At 40.3% G+C, this 21,677-nt stretch overlaps 1 protein-coding gene across 5 annotated transcripts in view; it reads left to right on the top strand.

Annotated features, from left to right (window-relative positions):
* TSPAN4 (tetraspanin 4) overlaps positions 1-21,677 on the top strand; it is a gene marked incomplete at its 5' end in the record, with an annotated part of 410,665 nt that overhangs the window by 129,784 nt on the left and 259,204 nt on the right. For all 5 annotated transcript variants that reach the window (XM_083864515.1, XM_083864516.1, XM_083864517.1 and 2 more), the window contains one exon: positions 18,955-19,036. The remainder of the gene's footprint in view (positions 1-18,954; positions 19,037-21,677) is intronic.

Raw genomic sequence — 21,677 nt, forward strand, 5'->3', positions numbered from 1 at the left:
TCTTGTGCTGTATGAAGTATGGCTACCACCATTTTTTTTGTTGTGGTGCACCATTTGTTTATGCTCCCAACACTGGCATTTTACCTATTTTAACTGTTTTGTGTGCCCAAGTTGTTCTCTGCCACTGTTAAAGCGGAACTGGCAGAGCTTAGCAAAACTTTACTCGGAGGATAGCAAGTCTGTCATTGAAGCTGCTGACTCAGTGATGCTTCTGTATAGAAACAACATGTCTCTTAATAACCTGGTGTAGTTTGGCCTTGAAGGTATGGAAGAGTGTTTTGGACTTGTGAAATGCTATGTGTTCCTGTGCAAAGAACAACCCTACCATGCCCAGACCTCTGTGTCAGAGTAACAGCCCAGGGAGAGCATCACTGTAGCTGCTATTGCTCCCAATTCCTTAGAGATAAGAGAGGATGCAGCAGCAAGGTTTGGGCAGTGGGGTAGCTGAGCTCTTCCTCCTCTCCCTGTTGCCCTGCATGTCTGACTCAGTCTGGGGAGAGAATCATGAGCAAGGCACTGGGACTGAATGCAGTGCCACCATCTGGGAGCAGAGGTACAGCCTGCAGGGTCCAGGTGTGTTCCCTTGGGTCTCGCTGAGCTGGAAAGTAGGTGACTGTGCACAGCCACCTGGCAAAGGTTGCTGCCTCACTGGCCTGTGGAGAGAGCAGTCTGTGTGAGTATTTTCTCATCTCCTCTTGGCACAATCAGGTTGCCTAGCTCAGGTCAATGATTTGTTTTGTTTTACACTAGCACTGATAATTTAGTTTTCCTCAGTGTAAGTATGTGGTTTTGACAAAAAGCAGCTCTTCAGGCAACACTGTGGGGAACGCCCAGGAAGGAATTGCAGTAGTAGCTGAAAGGTGTGAAACTCTTTTAAAGGTACTCAGGGATCTAGGGAAAAGGTCTCTGATGGCCTCAGATTCATAACTCTATGTCCTTTGCTCAGGGCTTATTTGACAGCAATGGGTGAACAAAACATTAGTGCATTTATGGTTTGCAGGAACAAAAAGAATTATTATGCATAATAAATACATGTGGCTAATACCACCAAGTGATCAGGCTACTTCAGAAGAGTGGTGAGATCCTAATAATGCCTTTGTTTAAAAGGACCAAGACACTATCTCAGGTCTAGAACTGGGGAAAGTATTTATCGTTAGTACCGTGCTGCCAGATTTAGTAGTGTGAAAATAATGCAAACAGTCATCTGTAATGCAAATGTTGACGTCTGATTAATAGAGAAAATAACACAAGCAATTAATCCACAAGGGAGTAGATCATTATAAATGTAAATTAGATCATCAAAGGGTAAGCCACACAGAAATAAAACTACCCCAAAACATGATTAATTATTGAAATTCCAGTAAAAAAGGCATCTTTAACAATAGAGTCCTTGGAAGACATGTCATGTGGTCCATCTAGATTCTGGACAGGGTTATTTTACAATACAAAAATTGATTGGGTTCATTATAAATATGATGGGGACATTTATTCCATCCAAGCTAGCATTCTGTTTTAGTGACAGAGCATAGCCTTAGCACTAAACGGACTCATTCTGATTTTCCCAATTTTTGCTTTAGAACATAGTTTGCTTGGGTAACTCACAAGATACCTGCTTGCATTTTTTTCAGGGATAAGCATAGCCTTTACATAAATAAGTATGTTTGTACTTGCATATGATCTTAATCACCCCAAGATAAAATATTAGAGGAAAGGCTGTCTTTCTGGTCAGGTCATAGAGACTTGTCAAAAATTAGTTTATCTTCTTGCCTCTCAGCAAAATCTTCAGGTGACCTTGGGCACATCCCTTTATCTTTGCTGTGCTTTGTTCTCTGCCTTGGTTTTGAATGTTTCAGCTTAATGATGTATAACATGAAATTATTTAAACAGTTTTCATTTCAAGTAATGCTAGGAATCTACACTTGTAAAGTCCTGGTCACTTTTTAAAAGCTCAATTAAAGATGTTATTCTTTTCTAGCAAAGTAGGGCTTGCTGCTCTTCAAGTGCTGTTAAATGTTCAAGTGACTTCTGCTTTGAAGATACACAGTGTTTTAGCACTGTTTGTAATATTAAAGCTAGGATTGTAATCTGCATCTTTCCTGAGGTTAAATTTGACATTTTTGTATTATTAGGCACCTACTTAGGAACTTGGCAGATTCCCTCCTTTTCTATTTGAATGAGAGACTGAGCAGTTTAAGTGCATTTTGCACTGTGCATTTACCACAGCAGTTTAAGTGTATTTTGCATGGCATCATGGTGGTGTGCTGAGCACCCTGCAGAACTGGCCTTGTGAGACACCTTGCTCCTTATGCAAGGCCAGTTGAAGTTTAGATACCAAAATTTAGATAGAAACTTTCTAACACAGTTTTGAGTGTTACAAAACAGGCATTCTTATTGCAGAGCGTCGTCACTCAGACGATCCTTCCTGTAATTAATTGAGTGCCCTAAGTATTGGTGAAGCAGAGATTTTATCTATCCCTGCTTACTTGATGTATGTAGATTACTTTATTTTACATAATCTCACCCCTTACTGGAAGTCCTTATATGGTTCTTTGGCATCCTCTTGATTTCTGTTTTGTCAGTCTCATCTACTTCTCTTTATTTGATAAGAGTAAAATGTTCCGTAATTATCAAGCCCCCCCCTTTTTTTGAGACTAAGTTCCTCTGGGAACTAGTCTCTTAATATCTGTTTTTCACTTTATAGCATAACAAGTTGCAACAAGTAAGCTAAAACACACATAGCAATTATTGTGGTGACAGTTACAAACAGATATTTTAACCAAGTCCAGCTAGGTAACCACAAAGTAAGTTTGGTCCAGATTTCTTCACATCCCCAGGAGGTGTCATCTGGAGCTCTGCGTTGTAAAATCCGAATTTGTTTCCAAATTTCCTGGATATCCGCAGACACTCTACCACTTTGATAGCAAAACAAGGCTCAAGTGTCTTGTGTTTTTTGATTACCTGAGGGAATTTGGCCCTTTTAGCTCTGGAATAATGTGTCTGCAAATTTACTCTGCCCAGTTTCAATGCAGTTAAAGTTGTCAGTAGGAGCTGGAAAGGTCCCCTCCACTTTGACTGGAGCAAAGAGTTTCCCAGTCTTTTAAGCAAACCCAGTCTCCTGGTTGGAACTCATTCTCTGGTGTGTCCAGTCTCTTCAGTCTAGAGATCACCACTGCTTGCTGTAAATCCCATGGAATTTTATGAAGAGAAATGAGGTAATTATTCAAGTTGGCCCGTTGTTTTAAGTGTGTTTTTCTTGGAATATGTGGTACGTAGTAGGGTTGACCATATAGTAATAGGCGCTTCTTTTGCTGGTGTCCCAGAGCTGAATTCTGATTTGTAGTACAGCAACAGGTAAGGCTTGGACTCCTGTCCTGGAGGTTTCCTGATGTATTTTACCCAATTGCAATTTGTATAATTCATTCAGTCTACTTTGCCACTAGCTTGGGGCCTATAAGGAATATGAAGATCCCAAGCTATTCCTTCCAAGGCTTTCCTAACCTATTATACCAGTCATGCATTAAAGTGTGAGCTGTTGACTGATTACATTCCCAAAGGTATCCTGAATCTAGTTATTTTTTGATTCAACAGTATTTTAGTTACTTCCCTAGCCTAGTTGTTGCAGCAAGGAAAGGCTTCTGGCTACCCAGAAAAGTTATCCACCAGAACTAGGAGGTGTTAACACTCCCCTTTTCTGGGTAATTCAGTGAAATTAATCTGCCAATATTTGCCCGGAACATTTCCAGATTTCCTGGCTCCCGGCACTTTATTAGTTGTGTTAGGGTTGTTTCTTTTATAAACTATACATTGTTGGATTCTTGATTGTACAATCTGAGCTGTTTTAAACTCAATTATAGATTTTTGCAAATGTTTCAAAAGTTTTTCACTACCCTAATGAGTGGCTTTATGTTCACAATCCACTATTTCATTTGGGACTATTATTTGCGTGCTTGGAGTAACTGCCCAGCCTCATGGATCAAATTTTGCTTCTAAGGTTTCAATTAATTGACAGTCCCTAGCACTATACTCTGATTTTTCTACTGGGAGAGGTATGTCTGGCAGGGGTATTAAAGATATGTTTCCTAACATGCCTTTTTCTGCAGCCTCTTTGTCAGCCTTATAGGCTAAATGATTCCGCAGTTCCAGTTTGGTCTTACCTGCTTGGTGTGCACTGCAGTGCATAATAGCAACCTCTGATGGTTTCTGGATACTGTCGAGTAAATCCAGGATTTGTTTTCCATTTTTGATCGACGTGCCTTGAGATGTCGAAAAGCTTCTTTGTTTCCAGATGGCCCCGTGTGCACGCACCACTCCAAAGTGTTTGTATTTTGATTCAGTCCAAATGTTAACTTATTCTCCTGTACTCAATTCCAAAGCTCAAGTGAGTGCAATTTCACATTGGAGGGAGTGCCCCTGATTCAATTATCTCATGGTGTGCAGTCACTGAATATCCAGGTAGTCATTTTCCATTTTGGACAAAGCTGCTTCCATCAGTAAACTCAATCAGGACTTGCCAAGGGTGTGTCTCCTAAGTCAGGTCTGCTGGAATACGCTTCTTCTGTAGTTTGTAAGCAAACAAAGCAAAACATAGTTATGCTCTGGGGTTCCTTCTACTTATTGGGCAGATAAGAACACACAGTAATAGGAGTTATTTTGATTGTCACATTGTCTCACTCCAGCAAGACTACCTGGTACTTTGGCATCCATCTGGGAGAGAGCCAGTGGCCCCCTTTTTGCTTGACTATCGACTGCACCATGTACAAAAATGACAATCTCAAATGACAATCCCCCAGTCAGTTTTCAAGCTTCCTGGATCAAAGAACAATAGTTGCTACTGCCCTCAGACAACTAGACCAGTCTTGGCTGACATTTAGTTGGTTTGAAAAGTAGGCCACAGTCCTCCTCTGCTCCCCAAGGAACTGTGGCAGCACTGAGTGCTGTGTAATGTCTGTCATTGTAAATAGTTCAAACAGGCACATGGGGTCTGGGAGCCCCAAAGCAGGGCCTGCATAAGGGCTTGCTTGAATTGTGAAAAGGCAGCCCATGAATCATCAGTGCAGACTATAAAGTCCTTCTGAGCTGTCTTCAAGAGCTCATACACTTTACTAGCAGCCCACAATTGCTAATCCACAGGAGACACCATCCCAGGAAATGCACATAAGTCTCTTACCATTTGTGGCCGTGGGTCTCAGTAAATTGCTTCTTCTCATTCCTCTCCCAGCCTCCTTTGCCCTTGGAGAATTTAGAATCCCAGGTGGGTTACTGTGGTCTGGAACATTTCTGCTTTGTCTGTGGAGCTTCTGTCCACAGTTAGTCCCCAAAAATTCAGCAAAGCCACAGTCAGATCCCAGCATTGCTGTTTAGTTTCAGTGGCTATCACAATGTCATCTGCATATTGTAACAAGACTCCAGTAGGGTTCTGATTTTTCCATCCCTCCAGTTCTTTTGCCCACTGATTTCCAAACATGGTGGGGTTATTTTTAAACTGCTGTGGTAGAACCATCCAAGTCAGTTGGCTGCTTCTCTCTCTGTTTGGATTTTGCCATTCAAAAGCAAATAGCTCTTGACTCTCAGTACTCAAAAGGATGCAGAAAAAGGCATCTTTCAAATCTAATGCTGTAAACATTTTTAATTTTTCTCTCAAGGTAGCTAGTAAGGTATAAGGATTTGCTGCTACTGGGTGTGTACTTTCTACTATCTTTTTATGTCTCTAAAGTTCTGTAGCAGCTGGTAAGCCTTTCCTTCAGTTTGCATTCTAAACTGGCAAAATAGGGGTATTAAATTTGGATTCACATTCCTTCAATAGGCCATATTTTATAAGTTTTTCCACAAGGGGTTATAACCCCTTATGACTTTCTATTTTGAAAGGGTATTGCTTTTACCTTACTGGTTTCAATTTAGATCTTACAGGCTCTGCTCTTTCAAATCACCCAGGCACCTCTCCAGCCCAGACTGTCAGGATCACTGCATCCTCAAGTGATACTGGCAGATACATCATGTCCAGTTTCAGAGGCTATAATGCAAAAATAGAGGCTTCCACATAATTAGGTTCTTGAATAATAACCAGTATATTGCCATTTTAAAATTTGATTTCAGCATTTAGTTTTTCCAAAGATTCTCTCTCTAGGAGAGGCTTTGGTGAATTGGTAGATGCAAAAACTGATGAGTCATCCACTGTTCTACTAATTTTAAATGAATGGGTTTGGAAAATGGCCAAATTTTGTGATTCCCTGTTGCACCAGTGATTGTTAGAGAATCATTACTCAAGTTTCTCCTTACTGTATTTAGCACTAAGTTACTACTAGCTCCTGTATCTACTAAAATCCTCCCTCCTCATTCCCCAGCTTAGCTGTTAGCAGAGGTTCTGCCAGGGAAGAATCCTCCAGTTCCCCATAGTCATTGTCAGTGACAGTCACAGTTTGTCCACATCCTTGTCCCCTTCCTTTCCCTGGGGGCACCATTCCTCTAGAAATTCCTTCATTACCTCCAACTACTTTTTGTTTAGTTATTTCTTGCTGGTTTTCTCTGTTCTGAAAAATTCCCCAACCAACATCTAACATCTTCCCTAAATCATACTGATCTTGTCCCTGAGCCTGTTGTAATTTCCTTCTAATGTCATCTGAGGTTTGCCCCACAAATATGGGGGCTAATTGAGTTTTTCCTTCCTCTGTTTCAGGATCAATATTAGTATATTTTTGAGCTGTTTCTTCCAGGCAGTTTAAAGTTTCACTAGATGATTCCTTACCATCCTGCAAAATTTCAAATAATTTTGACATACTGATAGCCTTTGGTGTGGCATTTCTAATTCCGTATAGTATCCATTGTTGATATCTATTTAGTCTCTCTCTAAATATGGGCACTTTGGGGTCCCACTTGGGATCCACAGTGGGAAAATTAATGTCCAGTGTGCCTGACAAGTTACCTGTCAAAATCTGTTCTTCCACAAACCTCCTACTGGTTTTAACAACCATCTCTCTTTCTGTGCTGTCAAACAACATTTCTAACATAGCATCTATATCCTTCCAGTCCGGATCCTGAAATTTTATCATCATTTCAAATGCTTTTGCCATTTTGTCTGGGTCATCTCGATCGGTGCCAGCCATCAACTTCCAATTATTAAGGTCTGTTATTGAAAATGGAACTTCTGCTGTAATTGGACCATCCATACCAGCTGCCTGATGGAAGGCAGCCGCTGTCACATCTCTGTGTTTAGCTCTGGTTGTCTCTGCAGTCGGACTAAAACCCTCTGTTCTATGATACATCCTCTCTGTCTCTTCTGTCTTCTCCTCTGCTCCTCGATACATCCTCCCTGTCCTCTCTATCTTCTCTTCTAGAGCTGCTAAATCTACCTCTTTACTTGCCAGTTCTGTCATGACATCAGTCTCAGCAACCTGTTTTTCTCCTCCCCCATCCAATTTGCAGTTAGGCCTGACCATAACATCTAAATCATCTTTCGTACTGGGGGGATGTTTAGAACAAGTTTGTCCTGTGCTACACATAGAACAATGTTTTAACCATTTTCCTTGATTCTCCTTTTCAAGAGGCAGCACAAAAGGGTCTGAGGGAGTTGGATTCAAGCCACAATCTTTCTGCCATTCAGGATGATTCCGTAAAGTGAAAAACATATCAGCATACATGACCTCATCCCATTTCTGTTCCTGTTTTAAAAATAACATTAACTTTAACAGTGTATTATAATTCAAGGTTCCATTTTGTGGCCACTTTTCTCCAGAGTCTAGTTGGTACAATGGCCACCTCTGATTACAACACTTAATCAAATTCTCCCTGGTTGCTGGGCCTCCAGGGGGGCCTCCAATCTTTTTCCAGTGTTGCAAAAGGCAACCAAGTGGGGATTTTTTCAGAATGCCCCTTTTAGATTGTCCACTGCCCATCTCTGAGTAGTAGACACAAAATGCTACAATACAGATACAAATGCAAATACAGTGCAATTATGGTTTGATAAAACCAAGTCAAATAACAAATTCTGGAATATCAAATAAGCTACCCAATGCCCTGGAAGAGCCACATGTCTTATATGGACAGGATCCCTGAAAGAATGCCTTATGATCAAATAGGATCTTACCTGTGTCCCAGACTGGTCCGGGGATCTGTGGTCTTCTCCAGGAAAGTCTTGCTGCCAGTATGAAGACCCAGAGATCCCTCGGATCCAGGGGAGATCAGGCAGAGTGTCCCATTGGGAGTTGCCAAAAATGATACCAAAATTGGCCAGACAGAAACTTTCTAACACAGTTTTGAGTGTTAGAAAGCAGGCATTCCTCACTGCAGCACTCGGAGGCTGGAGTGCGCCGTGCATCGGGTGAGCAGAGCTTTTATCGTACACTCTGATTACACATTCATGAGCTCTCCCTGCTTACATGATGTGTGGGGATTACTTTATTTTACATAGTCACACCCCTCATCAGAAGTCCTATGGTTCTTTGGGGTCTGTTTTCAATGTTTGGTGTTTTTTGTAGGGGGCTGTCTCTCAACCCCCACTTTTCAGTAACCACAGTATCATTGTTGTGCCTAAATTCTACTGTGTCAGCCTTGCAGGGCTCAGCTGGCATCCTGCTTGTGTTTTGCATGGCTTTTATTTCCTTGGCCTTATGTACTTCTCCAAGGCTACCTTGTCCCTTTATTTGATAAGAGTAAACTGTTGTTCTGTTTGCTGTCCTTATCATTTTGATATCTGTTGCTGGAATGAGTATTTGAAAGAGTGTCAGAGAGAAGAAAAATGCAAGAAGTATTTCTGGTACTGGCAAGCAGGCCTGTGAGCAGTCAGGAATTGTAGCAGAGGTCCAGAAAGGGCTGACAGGAAATGTTTGTATACAGGACAGGTTGACAAGAATGTTGAAGCTGAAATAGAATCTGAACAACTTTGTCTTGCTGTTCAGGTTTTTTTTTTTTTTTTTTTTTTTTTTTTTTTTTTTTTAAATTTTTATTTTATTTCATTTTATTTGAGGAAATAAGATTTTCTAACTATTATATTATTCAGGACATGTCATATCTCTCCTCACTTTCTCTTATCATAAGGAACAGAACCCTGGTCTAGGCTACCCTCTGGGTTAGAAAGTGGCTCACGACAAGTTCTGTGTACTGCTCTCCTTAGACTTTTATATGCTTCTTCGTCTGTCCTCATCTTTGTCCGACCTTCTGTATATTTCACCTAGGAGAGAGTCACAAGTCCTGGTTATGTCAGAAAATCACATCACCCCTCTTGAGCTTCAGTTTTGCTTTGGCACATTACTTTTCAATTCAGTTTTGCTACAGTCTTTTTTTTTTTTTTTTCTCTGCTTTGAAAGACAGGAGGTTGAAATATCTGTAAAAGATGGGCCTCCTTGGAGCCTCTTGGCTGTTAACCAACACCAAGTCTTGACTGGTTCCACAAAGGAATTGGTATCTCAGCCATGGTTTGAAATTGGTATCCAGAAAGTTTTCCTTCACTACAAGCCACAGTCAGTAGTTTTTATTGCTACGGAATATTATTTTCAGCCCTGGCAGACTTAGCTTTTGCAAATGGCACTAGAGTGCTGACGGTTGTGATGCAAATTTCTGTAGCTGAGAAGGCCACCTGATGGTAAATGTTTCTGCTTCTTCCTTCAGTCAAATGGCTTTGAGGCATTTCTTAGAGGAGCTTGGTTGGAATACTGTATTAGGTACCTTTGTGCTTTTGAGGTTCCAACAGCTAGATTTAAATGCTGTAGAACATATACAGAAAACCCAGGAAATGACAAAAAAATACCTGACAAGAAAAAGCACTTTGGCATTTTTATACTGTCATTATATCTTAAACCCTGACCCCTCTGGTCTGATTCCTGTGTATAGCTCTCCTGTACAGGGAAAGAAACCTTGGCTTTGGCTACCCTTTCATTTTGTGCTCCTGAGCCTCTGGTGCTACCAGCAAGTCACTTCTGTAAGCATCCAAGTTTAAATAGCAGCCTTTTTAGCCTGAAGTGGAAAATGTCCCATCTGGTCCTCTTCAGCCTAAGGAAGGATGAGTGCAGTTCCTTGCCCTGAGGAGCTGGGAACAAAACGGTAGAAGATATATTTTCCTGAGTTCCTTTAGGGCTGTACAGAGAACCCTGGAGGGCTAAAGGCAGCTGAGAAGAAATGACTGTTGGTAAATGGTATTAAAAGCTAGCAGACAGGGAGACATATGACTGCAAGATAAATAGGACTGTTAAGTGAGGGAGACTGCAAACCCAATTTATGCCAGTGGCATGAGGAATGAAACAAGAAAGGTGGCACTCAGTAGGGTCCCTTGGCTCCTCATAAATTTTGAATTGTCTGCTTTTTCTTTTTTAATATCCTGTAAAATGAAAAGCTAGGGTCATTAGACGTGCTGGTGAAGGTGATCAGAAGTGAGAGAAGAAATTTCCGTATTCTGGCCTTCATTTCTCTGATTGTCAGTGATTTGTTAATCAATTTTCTGGGAGTCAGATATATCTGTAGTTTGTTAAAGTGTAGATTATGTTGTTCAATTTATCTTGCCTGCATCTTTAGCACCACAGTTGCCATGACAATATTTTGGGCATATTCCAATGAAGAAAAGGATTTTAATTTTTCAGCACCCTCTGTGCAGAATGGCACTCAAACTTCATATATTTCTATAATTTTAGTGGGAATGTAAGGAAATTGCTGTTTAAAACAAAAATGTGGGGACCTGCTAATTCCTGAAAATCATTTTAATTAAGGGGAAGAGGAGAAAAAGAAGGAAAGGCAGCCCTTTGGTATTGGGCTGGAACTTCCATGTGTGGTGCAAATTGACTGAGTGATCCCAGAAAGCAAACACTCAGTGCTAATGAGAAATTACCAGTGAGGTGTGAGCAGTTGCTTTGCAGAGCAAAACCCGTGAATTGGTCTTTTAAACTTTGTCAGTCCCTTCTCATTTCATCCTCAGCTGATGTGCAGCCCACTATAAAATGAGGTCTAGGTGTATTTGCCATAGATTTCTCAAGTCACTTGGGTGGCCTGTAGCAGCTTTGCACGTTGTGTGCTGTGATCCATCCTTGTGGAGGGGTGGTGGGAGCATCAGCATCACATGTGGGTTTGTTCTTCTTCTAAATAGGTTAAGGCTGTGTCTTGTGATATGGTTATAAATTCTCTGGAGGTCAGCAGAGGATTTTGATAAATATCTTGGCCTTTCCACGGGAACCTTCACATTTGAAGTACATGTTTTTTGACCAATGCTATATGATCCCTAAGAGTGGCCATTCTCTTTGGTGGCAATCTGAATTCCAGCCAGTTAGTCTCAGCTTGTCATTGTTGTCTCTGTTGCTCACAGGAGGTAGCTTTTTTTCAAGAGAGTGTTTTTAAACTCTGTCTCCATAAACTTTCCAGGCATAGTTGTCTTTACAAGGTGAGAGAAGCGTATATTTAAAGGCATTATTTGAAGTAATTCCCAGGCAAAATTCATTAACTTCAGTGAAGTGTCCTTAGGCAAGTACCTGAAGTGTCTTAAATTCAAGAAAGACATGTAGGTCAGTCTTCATCCTGCTGTCTTTTGTGGATGCCATCCAGGTGTGTACTTGTTAAAATGCTGTATGTGCATGAGTATTCAGCACTCAGCAAAGTGGGGTCCTCACCCTGTCCCCTACAATGTACATATCAGTAGCAGTCATATACTAATGTTGGTGGGAATGGTGGGGAATAGTTTACTGATTTCTGAACCAGTTAAACTCATTTAATGGAAAGCTGGGTGTTTCAAAGCTGGATATGTCAACTGTCTGAGTTTCATTCCTCTGGTATCACAGCTTTTTGGAAATGAAAGCTATGTACTGTCTAGGGAGTTTTCTGTTGAACTTGTAATACCTTTGTGATCAGGTGCTGTGCAATTCAGCAGGTAATTGGTCTGTGTGCAACCCAGAATGTTTCAACAGGAGTATGTACATGACCACCAGTTTGTACTAATTAAATAATTGCTTCAATTGAATGTAATTAATGCAAATTAGATAATAGAGAAAGGTAAGTGGGCAATTTAACTGCTGTGTGTTTGTTGCAGAATTTTCAATTATTTACTTTGTGGCAAAGAAGAAAGCATTGGAAATTATTGCTGCTGAACAGCTCCAGTGAAAAGGGATCATCTTTCAGTATGCATGGCTGCATGTTAGACTTGTGCTGAAAGCTTTTTATACTTCTCTAAGGTTGTACGACAGGTTATAGTTAGAGCTGGGAGGGAGGAGGCCTTTTTTTTATTTTTTTTTAACTCCCTCTCCCTCAAGGAGCTTTTAAGGCTTAGAAAACTTGAATATACTGACAAGGCTGTATCATTGCCTGAAGTGGCCCAGCAGAGTCCATGGCCCAAAGGGCAGTGATCCAGTGCTTGGAGATGAGGTCATGCTGGGGTGTTGCAGTTCAGACCAGGGAGGCAGAGGGCCAAGAGGCACAAGTTTATGCAAACAAGGCAAGGCCCAAGGGTTTGAGCTTCATTGCAGCTCCATAGAAAATAAATTAATTATTCCTGAGATTAATATCTTCTCACTTACTATGGCTTTGGTTGTTCTTGGTGGGGATCCCCTATTCATTTTATTTTATATTTTTTTAAAACCTGAAATGCCAGCCTAAACCAGAAAAACTTTATGAAAGCCAGGCAAATGACAGAACTTTCTTTATTTGAATTTACCTCAGTGTTTTTGAGTGTCACGTATCTTCACAGGAAATAATGTGTTCATCTCTGGCATGGTTACTGGAACAGCACTGAAAAATGTGCATTCAGCCATGAGATAAAATTTTCTGTTATTTAAATGCTTCTGTCTAGTCCCAGAGCAAAGAAAGCCCCAATAAAGGAGGCATAGCTGGGACAGGATGAAGTCTTGATCACCAATCTTGCTGAGCAGAGCCCAGCCAGGAGGGTGTCCCCAGGCACAAGCAGAAAGCATCAGAACTCTTCCATTTCAGTGCCTTATATCTGAGGAATTCCCTGAAAACTGCTGCCAGCAGCAGTGCTGGATATTGGGAGACTGACAATCAGTGAGTTCCTGGTAATTTTGTCCTTGCCACTGCTGCTGTTAGGGATGAACCACAATAGTTCAGTTGATAGTGGAAGCTAGAGAGGAGGTCAGGTATGACCCTACACTAATTTCCTCCTTATTCTCACCTGTATAACTGCCCCTGCTCTCAGAGATCTGAAGTCATATGCTGGAGTACAGAATTTACCTTCCTTGGCCCTGTTATTTCAAATGTCTTCTAAGAATCAGATAAGATCAAACCCCTCAAGTGTGCTTTAGATAAATGGCTTGCTCTTTGTAAGCAAAAGCAAAAGATTGAATTGCCTTGACATTTTATAATCTTTCTGATTTCACATGTTGAATTTGAAATGCATTGCAAAAGGCCCTTGTCATTTTTTCTGAAGTCTGCTGGGTCTCTGAGGATGGGAGTAATATCCTCACTTCCTTGCAGTCTCATTTCTGTATCTGGTCCTGCAACCTTCAGAAACCTGATGTAAGGTTTTGTTTTCCTCAGGACTGTGCTGGCTTCTGGACAGTTTAGGCATACTTGTTGCTAAATTATATCTTAGGAGAAAATATAAGAAGATCAAATACAAATTTATTCTCTGGAATACCTCAGCTACATGAGTTGCTCGAGGGTGAAGCTGGGTGACTTCTCGTCAATCAGTACTGTCCTATTCTCCATGGTACTGATCTCTGTTTGAGCTGCTGGAATTTATTATTTGGGGAATAAGCTTTCCCAGCCTTGGCTCTAATCTTATTTACTTGTGAACAATCTGTATACAGCATTGACACAAAAAAATTCGGTGCCAAGCTAATATGCAGTGCAAAGGATAACATATTTAGATGTCTGTGTTGGATTTGGGAGGCTGTGAAGCTCCCCATTCCTGTCTTTTCTTATCAAATAGTTGACTGCAGCATTCTGCTACCATGCAGTCTGTCAGGAGTAGAGGTATTTCTGTCAAGGGAAAGAAAGAAAGAAGATTCAGTCCTTTTCTCTTTCTGCTCTGTTGCTTCAGGAGATGCAGAGCAGAGAAATGTGATCCCTGAGGATCTCTCCAAATAGTGAGATGAGGATATATAGAGAAGGCAAAAATCAGCTACAGGACACCATGCATTGAGAAATTCAGATTCAATTGACTCCTGATACCCCAGGCTTTAAACTGTCTTTTGGTAGTAAGGATTATAGATGATGCTGTCTTAAGGCAGCAGACACACCATCAGGGCTCTTCCACGGACACAGCAGGGGTGGGGTGGGGTGGGGTGTTGTCAATGAGCCATCAAATTCTTATACCAAATGACTCTTTTGATAGTCACTCCTTCCACACAAATGTCAAAATTTGTGGTTCTTTATTGGTGGTAAAGCATTTTGTCAGTCATTTCACCCTTAAAATGAAAACAATGCAATTAGTAGTGCTGAAAAGAAATGTTTCACAAAGGACTGGAAAATGTACTGATTTTGAGTCCTGGTGAAAAATAGAGCCTTCAGTGTGCCACTATTTTTGAAAAAAAATGTTTTCTGACAAGGCTTCTTTTAGTAAGGAGTCTTACACATCAGGGGAGATGAGGAGATAATGAATGAATGTCTGGCTGTTGTGTTAGATGTATCTGTGTGTGTGATGTGATCCTCCTTGCTTACAACACACTCTCAGGTGAGAGCTACCTGCAAAGATTATGCTCATTAGAGCTGGAGAGCTGCAAGGGCAAGGACTGTGGCTCACATGGTTGGCATTCAGGTATTTTCTAATCTGCATTTGGAGAGTTCCCCACTCCTTTCAGTTGCCTGACTGTCCTCGGCAGCTGACTCAGACTTGCTCTTAATCTCAAATTTCAGCCAAGGCTGAATCTTGTGTACCAAGGCAGGGAGATCTTGAGCTACAGATGTCTTCCCTCCCAGGACACAGACTGCCCTGTTTGTTGTGGTTAGAGCATGATGAAAATATAATTTATTTAATCTAATCTGTTTAACATTGGCCATACTGCCACTGCCCTTCAGATTTCTGGTTTGTGTTTGTGATACTTTTTTTCTTCTCCCTGAAAACTGAGCTCCTTATATCAGTTGGAGTGGCTGCAGACAAGCAAGGAATTTGCCTTTGAATGAGGCTTTTAAAGTAATTATTTACAATTCTAAGATGATTGGATATGTTTCAGTGTCAGCCTGGGTATACATTTTTAAGAATGCTATTGAAACTTTCATACAAAAAATCAACTATATGTGTTTCTAGGATATTATTTTATTTGATTAAAGAAAGTATTAAATGCACTGCTATTGAATAAACTCTCATTTAGTCTTTCAAAGTATCTACAGCATTTTCCTCTTTCTAGGACAGGCAGAATTTAACAAGCACCAAGCAAAGAAGGGGACAGAAACATCTTCTGGATGTTACATCCTCTTTGCTTTAACTGGGACTAGTTAAGCTAAATACGTAATCACAAGCTCAGAAAATTAATTTTTTTGTTGAAGGGAGCTTATGTAGCAGGAGTTGAAGAGTCCCAGTGTGATTGATGTCAAGTAAGCCTGAAGTTGCACTGGCCTTGAGCTTGGTCTGTGCAATAATGTGAGTTCACCTCAGTGAACAACCAACAGCCGCAGTCTTGGGCTTGCAGAGCTTCTGGATTATGGCAACAAAGAGACCTCGAGGTTTTTATCCTTTGAAAGTTAAATGAAAAAGTTAAAAGAGGAACTTTGTGGTCAATGTTTTGATGGGGTCAGTATGGTTTTAGACACTTTCAACAAAATGGATGCTGGCATTCCTTGTTATCTAGTTCTCTGGCTGACGTGGAAAAAAAAGTTCATAAGGCAAAAAGGGAAGAAATCTATTTTAGATTTTAATAATGATTTATATTATATTAATTTTATTAATCTTAATTTTATAATTAATTAAATTTTAGATTTTAGTAATGCTACCTATAGATATGTTTGGTTAGGTGGGCTAGAGAGCTGCTCTGCTTCAGGCAAAAGTTCAGAATTTATTTCTGGCCTATGTGCCTGGTCAGTTGTATCTTTATATGTAGATCACTGTGCTAAAATGTGGAAGGATTTACAGCAAAAGAATTAAAGTTGTGGTGATCTCTAAGAGAGTTCACTAGGTCAAGCAAATTCTCTCTCTAAGGTTATAAATCAAGCTATATCAAGTGATACAGAAGACATACAAACACTTCCTTGGCTTGGAAACAAAGCAGAAACATAGAAACGATTCCTCCACCTTTAAGTTTACTCACATTTTTGTTGGTTTTGTTGCATTTGCCATTTGAAACTGGAACAAATGTGGGATTCTGGTTTTTCTAATAAGCTGGAAACAAAAATAAAGATGCATTTGTCCTGATGAGGTCCTTTTTACTACATAGCACTCTCCCAAGATGATCTCCATTCATGCCTCACTTCTATGAAGTCCTCTCTTAAAAGCTGCTGTGAAATAGACATTTTCCCAGTTGTGAATAATCTGTTCCTGTGATATGGATAGAATTTGGATAAAATACATTATGAGAGAGAGCAGATTTTGTACCTAGCATGGCACTTGAAGCTCTGTGCCTGATGCAATAGTGCTGTTCTAGGCAGCAGAAGTGTTCAGAAGCAGGTAAGGACACATTGATGCAATCAGTAATTCATAGTCTCCTTTCCTATTAAAAAATCACTTCTTTCCTGGAAGATCTTCTAGTGCTGTACTTGAATTGTTTAATTTATGGAATAGATTTTTTTTTTCTTTCTTGGTACATCTCCTGTACTGAGTGTAAATGGGAAGGAATGGCCTTATTTCTTCTGGCTGTCTAATCGAATTAATCTGTTTGATTTATTCAGTAATTGGACCATGCTAATTTTTTTTTTTTTTTTTTTTTTTTAAAATACTCATGAAGTAGAAGACAGGAGTGCTGAACATCTGTGTTTGTTCCTGTGGAGTCTGTCTGGTTGAATAAAGGGCATTCTCCAGTGTCATCCTCTTCACTTGAAGCAGGTGTTTGAAGCTCACCCTTTTGGATGGCTTTGAACCAAAGGCAGGGAAAACCTACTGGGAAAAGAAGCATCAAACGCCTTGTAGCCCTTTTGAAAGAGTTTAGATCTCTCTCTGATCTCACTGGTTGCAGTCAGGCTATTAGGTCTTCAGGCATCTTTGAGGATTAATCTGAACTCTTAACTGTCCATTTCTGATGATTTCTGTCACTCCAAGTATACTAATTCTGCCTTAATAACTATGGAAGTCATTGCATTGGCATAAAAACATTTGTTATTCTGCTTATAACATTCTTTACTTAAAAGCCTTCCCTTCAAAGCCTTTCAACCAGTCCATAACTGGGGTGATGGGGGATGAGGAGCATGAGTAGAGCCATAGCACTTGGTAAATGATTTCTTCTCAAGTTCTCTGGGTTCCTGGAGCAAGGGAAATGTCACCATGTCACCTTTTTACTAAAACCTGCCGGTAGCAAGCTGTCGGAGTGTTGATTCCCAGGCACTTTGCATTAGAAGGGGATCTAACATCTGCCCTTGCCAAGTGTCCTGTGGGCTTTGGTGGGACTTCACGTGCAGTTGGAAAGCAGTGTGCATTTGTATGTGACTCTTAGGATGGAATTGAAGTGCCACAAAGACGAGTAATGGAGAAGGGCTGAGATGAGAGCTGGGACTATTCAACTTTTAGAGGAGAAGACTCAGGAGGACTCTTACCAATATATATAAATAGCTGAAGGGAGGGTACAAAGAAGATTTTGGTGAGGCTCTTTTTAGTGGTGCCCAGGGACAGGAACAGAAGCACAGACTGAAACAGAGGAAATTCTGTCGGAACATCAGGAAAATACTCTTGCTGTGAGGCTTGAGTGCTGGCACAGGATGCCCAGAGAGGTTGTGCAGCCTTGTAGTTGGAGATTTTTAAGAGCTGTCTGACACAATTCTGGGCAGCTGGCTCTGAGTGCCTCTGCTTGATCCAGACAGTTGGATCTGATGTCCTCTGGTGCTCCCTTCCAACCTCAACCAGCCTGAGATTCTTTGAAGTTAAGTTTTAATACAGGGCATCATGTGGGCAACGGTCTGATCTGAGATGGAGGTTTAATTTTCCACCTGCCTTGTCTCATCCAGTGCTATGTACGGTTACTTCATTCTTTTGTACATTGTGGTCCCACTAATGATGCCTTTTGCTGTTCTACTGACAGTGGTTTTTTTTATTTTTTTAATTTAATAACTTTAATAAAATCTTATCAATTTCTGTATGCATGAGATTTTAGGGAGAGCTCTGCTTTCTTTTAAAGCTAGAAATGAAAAATTAGTTTTTGTGGTTATACAAAAAAAGATCAGAAGTATAACTTCCTTAAAAACCAAAATAGTACATAAGACAGAGATTCTAAAACTCTGTTTTATGAAAGCATTTTGATTTTAGAAAGCTGATTTTTAATTTTTCAGTTTCTTGTATTTTCTGTTTTTCAATTAATTTCCCCCACCCTAGTATTGGATTTATACATGATATATTCTGGATGTGTAGAATTTATGTACATGTCTTTTTTGAGTCTCAAGTCCACAAAGTGCTCATATCTGATCCAGTGTTTAATGGGATGAAGTGCTCATATCTGATCCAGTGTTTAATAGGATTCATATTATGCAAAGAAGCTGATAATGCTGCCCTGTTTCTAATGAGGTGCTTGAACATGGGCCTAAGTGGAAACATGCTGTTCATGTGATGTTCAGAAGTGCCCATGGGAGAAAGGAACTTATATCCCATTGAGAGTGAAGAACGTGATCCCACCAGCTTTAGAATGTGATCTCTCCCCCTTGCTGTGCTCCTGCTGCCATTGGTGGGTGTTGTCATTCTGATGACTTCAGGAGCCAACCTGTGGGTTTCATGCACCATCCCTTTACAGTCACACCTTGCCAGGTGTTTCTCTATTAGGTTTCAATCCAGTGGTTTTAATGTAGTTAATGAGGGGGGAGTCTCATCTGTCCTTTCCAAAGGCACGGTTAGAAAGACTTGTTTTCCTTGTATTTTATAAAAGATGCGTACCTTCTGACACACAGGCTCTTGTTTTGCAGGTCCCCAGTTTGCTGGTTGCAGAGAGGCCACCTTGTCAACTGGGATCACATCAAGTGCTCTGAGCTCCCGTTCCTCCATCAGGTACGTGAATAGGTGTGATCAATTTATTGATTTGAAATAACGTTCTGAGAGGATAATTACATTTCAGCTGTAGGCCTCAGTGAATGGCTTTTTAGAGAGTAGAAATTACAGTAGAAATCTGCAGAAAGTAGTACAGTTAATATAACGGATCAGACTGGTACCAGGAGATGTTGCTTTCTGCTGATGTGGATTGTGTTTCCTTGTTTCCCCTGGGTGTGGTGGCCTGCAAAGACATTATACTGAGCCCTTTGCGTGAGGGGACTGAAGTGGGAATTGAATTATTAGCCCAAGATCTTCTGTTTTTTCTTACTGGCAAACTAATTTCATAACATGTGGCTGTTGTTTACCTGAATACTGAGCACAACTGTATTCTTTCATACTCAGATCACTTTTTTTTTTTAAATGACAAATGCTGATATATTATGAGAATTCTCTGTTTAAGGAAAAAAATTAAAAATAGTAAATAAAAAACCTATGTACCGAAGTCATGCATGAAATCTGTCAATCTTCATTCTTTCCCTAAATCCTCATTTTTTTGCACAGCCTATGTATTTTGAATAGGAAAAAATCCTGGGTCCAGTCCTTGAAATCGTGTTATAAAAACAGCGAAGGTGTAGAAGAACACACTGTGAGAAAGAAAGGACAGATAAACAGATTAAAAAAAGAGGTGCTGCAGCACCTGGCAGAGTTGCTGTACCTATATAGTTGATCACCCAGCAACAAATGGCTGAGAGACTGAGATATATTTGGGATAATCTCACAGAGTGCAGCTCCTGAAGTAGGCAGAAAGGAAGATGATGATGCATTGGTGTTTATGTTCAGTCCCTTCTAAAGCCCTGTAGGGAAAAATATTTCTGAGTCTTCTGGAAGGCTAAAGCTGGAAATAAAACACTGTAATAACTTCCAGGTGGATATATCTGAAGTGGTGAAGCTTTTCAATAGAGGTTCAGTCTTTCCCCCTTTATTTTATTTAAATACTTTATATTTTGGTTTCCTTTAGACAGTTAACGGTGACAGAGGGACCAGTCCCAACCTGAAGAAATTCAGATTTTGTCAGAAATTTAGAAGAGAAGATAATTTCTATCCTGCAGTTTAAAAGAAATTACAGGAGATAGCAAGTAGCAAGTACTCACTGCAAGCTACTGAAGACACTCAGAGAAACAATCACCATTACATGGTGTCCCTTTTCACTGGGAACTGCAGGAGATTATTTAAGTCCATGTAGGTTTGGGGACTTCTGCAGCACATGTAAATTGAGGATTTGATCAATGTCCATAGTGTGGAGTTGAAGTCCACTGATGTTAACGGGTATCAACTTTTGACTTGGGGTAATCTCACACCCTAAAATGGTGGTGTCTCTTAGGAATTTTTACATTGCTTGATTTTCGGTAATCTTTACTTGCTTGATTTTCAGTAATCTGTCTCCTCCTGCTCCTACATCTCTAGTTCTTGGATTGCTTTGGTTTTATGGTCTTTCGGGTTTGTTTGTTTCTTTGTTTTGGTTGTATGGGGCTTTTTTCCTATTTTTTAAAAATGTGTTTTCTTTGGTTTTCATGTGTATCTTTCAATCTATGACTTCTGTGTTAGTTATGAGTGGAATTAAGATCTGTTCTGTATCATTCACCTTACTCTGTGTCAATCAAATCAAATGAATAAAGTCTCAATGATTTATACTGGAAAATAACTTTTTGTTACTTTTTCTCCCTTCATTTTGTCTGTGAAAACCAAAGTACCTGTTGTTATACAGGCCCCTCAAAAGGGCTTATTTGTCCATGTAGGTTTTGCAATTAAATGGATCAGGTAGTGTTGTTGTTGGTAGTGTGGCCATAATTTACCCACTAATATGGTCTTTAATTGGACAAGGTTTATTTTCTTTCATTTACTGAATTTCTGTGTCAAAACTTCTGTGAACAACTTTGCTTTCAACTCTAAAACTGAATTACAGGTTTAGGCCAAGGAGATGCAGCAAACATAAACCTTCAGCAGTTGGACTGACCTAATTTTATGCATTGTTAGTGATTTTGTTAGTTTTGTATTGTTATATATTTAACTCAGCGGAGCTTCCAGGCAAGGTTTGTAGAAGAGAGTGAGGCTTCTTTGTTTCCTTTGTTACTGTAAATACTCACACAGGATGACTGTATGATTTGGAGGATACAGCTCTTAAGACCATGCTCATCCTTACAGCATTGTGCACAGCACTGCTGTATAAAATGTGCAGGAAAAAAAAAATCAAGCAAAATCTGTTTCTCTCCAGAAGTTTCTTATATTGAGTCTTCAGGGTGGTCTTTACAGACTAAGGACAAACTTTTTTTCTGGTGTTGGGCCTTTTGGGTAAAGGTAGTGAATAAGTGCTGGGGGCATCTGTTTTGGCTGACAGTGAATGTGTTTGATTATGCATATACTAAGTGTTCGTACTTCATACAAAAGAAGTGTGAGTCTCCCAGGTAGTATTTCACCATGGGAATCAGGTAGTGTGAATTGTTATCTCAAGTGTGCTGTCACTGGGAGGTGAGATTTATCCAGAATAGTCACTTGTGCTGTACAGACAAGGAGCTGACCTTGTGGAGAAGCGGCACACTGCGGTGTTCCTTTCTCTGACAAAAGAGGGGGGAAAGGCTGCCTGTGTCAGTGTAGTACTTGC

Source organism: Zosterops lateralis (genome assembly GCF_965231275.1).
Source record: "Zosterops lateralis genome assembly, chromosome: 6".
In the NCBI taxonomy this organism is placed as follows: Eukaryota; Metazoa; Chordata; class Aves; order Passeriformes; family Zosteropidae; genus Zosterops; species Zosterops lateralis.